Source organism: Phaenicophaeus curvirostris, chromosome 37, assembly GCF_032191515.1.
Source record: "Phaenicophaeus curvirostris isolate KB17595 chromosome 37, BPBGC_Pcur_1.0, whole genome shotgun sequence".
Classification (NCBI taxonomy): domain Eukaryota; kingdom Metazoa; phylum Chordata; class Aves; order Cuculiformes; family Cuculidae; genus Phaenicophaeus; species Phaenicophaeus curvirostris.
The window spans coordinates 710,381-717,067 of record NC_091428.1 but is presented as its reverse complement, the minus strand read 5'-3'; positions in this window follow the sequence as shown (position 1 = coordinate 717,067).

The following is a 6,687-nucleotide window of genomic DNA, read 5'->3' as shown; positions in this document are numbered from 1 at the left end:
GTCCCTTCTTAAAGCCCCCAGACCCTTCTAGATCCACACAGGGCCCTTGTAAAGCCTCCCAGATCCTTCTAGAGTTCTTCAATGCCATTCTAAAGGCTCCCAAACCATTCTAGAGCCCAAGAAGGCGCATCGGAAGGCCCCCAGACCCTTCTAGAGCCCCCCAGAGCCCTTCTGAAGGACCCCAGACCCTTCTAGAGACCCTCTGGACCATTCTAAAGGCCCCTAGGCCCTTCTACAGCTCTCCAGGCCCATTCTGAATGCCCCCAGACCTTTCTAGAGGCCCTCCAGAGTCCTTCTAAAGGCTCCCAGACATTTCTAGAGCCCCCCAGAGACATCTAAAGGCCTCCAGATCCTTCTAGAGCCACTCTGGACAAATCTAAAGGCCCCTAGACCCATCTAGAGGCCCCCAGAGTCCTTCAAAGGCACCCAGACCTCTATAAAGCCCACCAGGGCCCATCTAAATGCCTCCAGACCTTTCTAGACCTCCTCTGGACCCTTCTAAAATCCCCCAGACCCTTCTAGAGCACCTGACGTCCATTCTAACGGCACCCACACCATTCTAGGGCCCCCCGGGGCCATTCTAAAAGCGCCAAGACCGTTCTAGAGCCCATCTAGACCATTCTAAAGGCCCCTAGACCCCTGTAGAGACACCCGGAGCCTTTCTAAAGGCCCCTGGACCCTTCTAGAGCTTCTCACGTCCCTTCTAAAAGCCCCCAGACCCTTCTAGAGCCCCCCAGAGACATTCTAAAGGCCCCCAGGCCCTTCTAGAGCCCCCACGAGCCTGTCTAAAGCCCCCACACCACTCTAGAGCCCTTTAGATCCCTTCTAAATGACCTCAGGCCATTCTTGTGGCCCTCTGGACCCCTTTTAAGGCCCTCAGACCGTTCTAGAGCCCGCCCCGAGCCACTCAAAAGGCCCCCAGACCCTTCTAGAGACACCCAGGGCCCTTCTAAAAGCCCCCAGAACCTTCTAGAGACCCCCAGGATCGTTCTAAAGGCCTCCAGACCCTTCTAGATCCTCCCTGAGCCCTTCTAAAGGCCCCCAGACCATTATAGAGCCCCCAAAGCCCCTTCTTTAGGAACCCAGACCCTTCTAGAGCCCCTCATGTCCCTTCTAAATGCATCTAGACCATTCTAGAGCCCCTCAGGTCCCTTCTGAAAGCCCCCAGACTATTCTAGAGCCCCTGGGGACGCTTCTAAAGGCCCCCAGACCCTTCTAGAGGAACTCTGGACAGTTCTAAAGGCCCCCAGACGCTTCTAGAGACACTCTGGACAGTTCTGAAGGCCCCCAGAACTTTCTAGTGGCCCTCTGGACAGTTCTGAAGGACATCAGACATTTCAAGAGCCTCCAAGGGCACTTCTAAAGCCCCCGGACCTTTCTAGGGCATCTCTGAACACTTCTTAATGCCCCCAGACCCAGCTAGAGCCCCCCAGAGCCCTTCTAAAAGCGTCAAGACCCTTCTAGAGCCAATCTGGACCATTCTAAAGGCCTCCAGACCCCTCTAGAGCCCCCCCAGAGACCTTCTAAAGGCCACTGAAACCTTCTAGAGGTTCTCACGTTCCTTCTAAAAGCCCCCAGACCCTTCTAGAGCACCCCAGAGACATTCTAAAGGCCCCTGAACCCTTCTAGAGCTTCTCACGTCCAATCGTAAGGCCCCCAGACTTTTCTAGAGCCCCCCAGAGACCTTCAAAAAGCCCCTGGACCCTCCTAGAGCTTCTCATGTCCCTTCTAAAAGCACCAAGACCCTTCTAGAGCCCCCCAGGGCCATTCTAAAGGCCCCCGGACCATTCTAGGGAAACTCTGAACACTTCTTAATGCCCTCAGACCCTACTAGAGGCCCTCAGAGCCATTCTAGAAGCACCCAGACAATTCTAGAGCCCCCTAGACCCATTCTAAAGGAACCCAGACACTTCTACAGCTTCTCACGTCCCTTCTAAAAGCCCCCTGACCCTTTTAGAGTCCCCCAGGGCCCTTCTAAAAGCGCCAAGACCCTTCTAGAGCCCACCTGGACCATTCTAAAGACCCCCAGACCCCTCTAGAGACCACCAGAGACTTTCTAAAGGCCCCTGGACCCTTCTAGAGCTTCTCACGTCCCTTTTAAAGGCACCCAGACCATTCTAGAGCCCCCACTAGCCCTTCTAAAGGCCCCCAGACCCCTCTAGAGCCCTCTAGAGCTATTCTAGTGGAACTCTGGACCCCTTTTAAGGCCTCCAGACCATTTTAGAGCCCCACCGAGCCACTCAAAACTCCCCCAGACCCTTCTAGAGCCCACCAGGACCCTTCTAAAGGCCCCTGGACCCTTCTAGAGCCACCCAGGGACCTTCTAAAGGACCCCAGACAATTCTAGAGGGCCCCAGAGTCCTTCTAAACGACCCCAGACCTCTCTAGAGCCCACCAGGGTCCTTCTAAAGGCGTCCATACCATTCTAGAGCCCTCCAGAGCCCTTCTACAGGCCTCCTGAGCCTTCTAGAGCCTGTCAGGGCCCTTCTAAATGCCCCCTTACCCTTCTGGAGCCTGCCAGGTCCCTTCTAAAGACTCCCTGACCCTTCTAGAGCCCCCCTGAGCCCTTCTAAAAGCTTCAAGACCCATCTAGATCACCTCTTGACCCTTCTTAATGCCCCCAGACCATTCTAGAGCCACTCACGTTCCTTCTAAGGGCCCCCAGACCCTTCTAGAGCCCTACAGAGCCGTTCTAAAAGCACCCAGACCATTCTAGATCTCCAAAGATCCATTCTAAAGGCATCCAGACCCTTCTAGAGCCTCCCAGGCCCATTCTAAAGGAACCCAGACCCTTCTAAAGGCTCACAGAGACCTTCTAAAGGACCCCAGACCCTTCTAGAGCCCCACAGAGACATTCTAAATGCCTCTGGACCATTTTAGAGCTTCTCACGTCCCTTCTAAAAGCCCCCAGACCTTTCTAGACCCCCGAGGGCACTTCTAAAAGAGCCAAGACCATTCTAGAGCCCATCTGGACCTTTCTAAAGGCCCCCAGACCCCTCTAGAGCCCTTTATAGCCCTTCTAAAGGCCCCTGGACCCTTCTAGAGCTTCTCACATCCTTTCCAAAGCCCGCAGACCCTTCTAGAGCCACCCAGAGAACTTCTAAAGGCCCTTGGACCCTTCTAGAGCTTCTCACGTCCCTTCTAAAAGCCCCCAGATTCTTCTAGAGCCCCCCAGCGCCCTTCTAAAGGCCCCCGGACCATTCTAGGGAACCTCTGAACACTTCTTAATGCCCCCAGTCCCTACTAGAGGCCCTCTGAGCCATTCTAGAAGCCCCCAGAAAATTCTAGAGCCGCCGAGGGCCATTCTATAGGAACCCAGACCCATCTAGAGACCCCCAGAGGCCTTCTAAAGGTCCCTGGACCCTTCTAGAGCTTCTCACGTCCCTTCTAAAAGCCCTCAGACCCTTCTAGAGCCCCCCAGGGCCCTTCTAATAACGCCAAAACCCTTCTAGAGCCTATCTGGACCATTCTAAAGGACCCCAGACCCTTCTAAAGCACCCAGAGCCCCTTCTAAAAAAACCAAGACCCTTCTTGAGCATATCTGGACCATTCTAAAGGCCCCCAGACCCCTCTAGAGCCCCCCAGGGCCCTTCTAAAAGCGCCAAGACGCTTCTAGCTCCCCCCAGAGACATTATAAAGGCCCCTGAACCCTTTTAGAGCTTCTCACGTCCCTGTTAAAGGCCCCAGACCCTTCTAGAGCCCCCCAGAGACCTTCTAAAGGCACCTGGACGCTTCCAGAGCTTCTCACGTCCCTTCTAAAAGCCCCCAGACCTTTCTAGAGCCACCCAGGGCATTAAGAATTGTTCAGAGGCGCCCTAGAATTGTCTGGGGGACTTTAGAAGGGTCTTGAGGGGTTCTAGAATGGTCCGTGGGCTTTTAGAAGGGTCCTGGGAGGCTCTAGAAGGGTCTGGGTTCCTTTAGATGGGTCCAGAGGGGCTCTAGAAGCGTCTGGGGGCCTTTTGAAGGGCCCTGGGGGGCTCTAGAATGGTCTGGGCGCCTTTTGAGTGGCTCCGGGTGGCTCTAGAATAGTCTGGGGGCCTTAAAAGGGGTCCAGAGGGCCACTAGAAGGTCCTGAGGGCCTTTAAAGGGGCTCTAAATGGCTCTAGAGGGGTCTGTGGGCCTTTAGAAGGGCTCTAAATGGCTCTAGAGGGGTCTGGGGGCCTTTAGAAGGGCTCGTGGGGGCTCTAGAAGGGTCTGAGGGCCTTTAGAAGAAACATGAGGGGCTCTACAACGGCCTTGAAGCCTTTAGAAGGGGCCTTGAGGGCTCTAGAAAGGTCTGGCAGCCGTTAGAAGGGCTCAGAGGACACTAGAAGGGCCTGGAGTCCTTTAAAAAGGCCCTGGGGGGGCTCTAGAAGGGTCTGGGGGCTTTTAGAAAGAACTTGAGGGGCTCTAGAATGGTTTCGGTTAGGGTTAGATTTAGCGTTATGGTTAGGGTTAGCGTTAGGGTTAGGGTTAGGGTTAGGGATAGGGGGTTAGGGTTTGGGGGTTAGGGTTAGAGTTAGGGTTATGGGGTTAGGGTTAGGGGTTAGGGTTAGGTGGTTAGGGTTATGGTGTTAGGGTTAGGGTTATGTGGTTGGGGTTACAGTTACGGTTAGGGTTAGGGGATTAGGTTTGGTGTTACGGTTAGGTTTAGGGTTAGGGGTTAGGGTTACGGTTAGGGTTAGGGGGTTAGGGTTATGGGGTTTGGGTTACGGTTACGGTTAGGGTTAGGGTTAGGGGTTAGGAGTAGGGTATTAGTGTTAGGGTTAGTGTTGTGGGCTTAGGGTCAGGGTTAGGGTTATGGGGTTAGGGTTACAGTTAGAGTAAAGGTTAGGTGGTTAGGGTTAGAGTTGCGGTTAGTGTTAGTGTTAGTGTTAGGGTTAGGGTTATGGTTAGGGTTAGGGTTAGGGGTTAGGGTTAGTGGTTGGGGCTAGGGGGTTAGTGTTAGGGATTAGGGTTATGGTTATCGGGTTAGGGTTACGGTTATGGGGTTAGGGTTAAGGGGTTAGGGTTATTGTGGTTAGGGGTAGGGGTAGGGTTATGGTTAGGGTTAGGGGTTAGGGTTACGGTTACGGTTAGGGTTAGGGTTAGGCTTAGGGTTAGGGTTAGGTTTAGGGGTTAGGGTAAGGATTAGGGTTACGGTTAGGGTAAGGGTTAGAGTTAGGGTTTGGGTTCGGATCTATAAGGCTCTGGGGTCCTTTAGAATTGTCCAGAGGGCCTATAGAAAGGTCTGGGGGACTTAAAAAGGACTCTGGGGGGCTCTCAGACCTGTCTACAGCCCCTCTGGACTGTTTTAAAGGCCCCCAGATCCTTCTAGAGCCCCCCCGAACCCTTCTAAAGGCCCCCAGACCGTTCTTGAGCCCCTCATGTCCCTTCTTAAAGCACCCAGACCCTTCTAGATCCACACAGGGCCCTTCTAAAGCCTCCCAGATCCTTCTAGAGCTCCTCAATGCCATTCTAAAGGCCCCCAAACCATTCTAGAGCCCGAGAAGGTGCATCTGAAGGCCCCCAGACCCTTCAAGAGCCCTGCAGAGCCCTTCTGAAGGCCCCCAGACCCTTCTAGAGCCCCCCTGAGCCCTTCAAAAGGCCCCAGACCCTTCTAGAGCCCCCCAGAGACCATCTAAAGGCACCCAGATCCTTCTAGATCCCCTCTGGACAAATCTAAAGGCCCCTAGACGCTTCTAGAGGCCCCAGACTCCTTCACAAGGCCCCCAGACCTCCCTAAAGCCAGCCAGGGCCCTTCTAAAGGCCCCCAGACCCTTATAGAGCACCTGAGGTCCATTCTAAGGGCCCCCAGACCCTTCTAGAGCCCCCCGGGGCCCTTCTAAAAGCGCCAAGACCTTTCCAGAGCCCATCTGAACCATTCTAAAGGCCCCCAGACCCTTCTAGAGCCCCCCAGAGACCTTCTAAAAGTCCCCAAACCATTGTAGAGCCCATAAGGTCCCTTCAAAATGCCCTCAGACCCTATTAGGGTGCCTCTGGACCCTTTTTAAAACCCCCAGACCCTTCTAGAGCCCCTCATGTTTCTTCTAAGGGCCCTCGCACCATTCTAGAGCCCCTCATGTCCGTTCTAAAAGCCCCCAGACCCTTCTAGAGCCCCCCCCAGGGCCATTCTAAATTCCCCCAGACCCTCCTAGAGCCATCAGAGCCTTCTTAAAGGACTCCAGACCCTTCTCGAGCCTCCCAGGGCCCTTCTAAAGGCACCCAGACCCTTCGAGAGTACCCTAGGGCCCTTCTAAAGCCCCCCAGACCCTTCTAGAGCCCTTTAGAGCCCTTCTAAAGGCCCTCAGGCCCTTCTAACGGCCCTCTGGACCCCATTTTAAGGCCCCCAGACTGATTTAGAGCCCCTCATGTACCTTCTGAAAGCACCTAAGGTGCTTGTAGAGCCACTCGGGACACTTCTAAAGGGCCCCAGACCCTTCTAGAGCCCCCAGCACCATTCTAAAGGACCCTAACTATTCTAGAGCACATAAGGTCCCTTGTAAATGCCCTCAGACCCTTTAAGGTCGCCTCTGGACCATTTTTAAAACCCCCAGACCCTTCTAGATCCAGTAATGTTTCTTCTAAGGGCCCTCAGACCGTTCTAGAGCCCCCCAGGGACAACCTAAAGGCCCCAAGGCAATTCTAGACCACCACAAATCCATTCTAAAGGCCCCCAGACCCTTCTAGAGCCCCCAAGAGCAATTCTAAAGGTCCCTGGACCCTTCT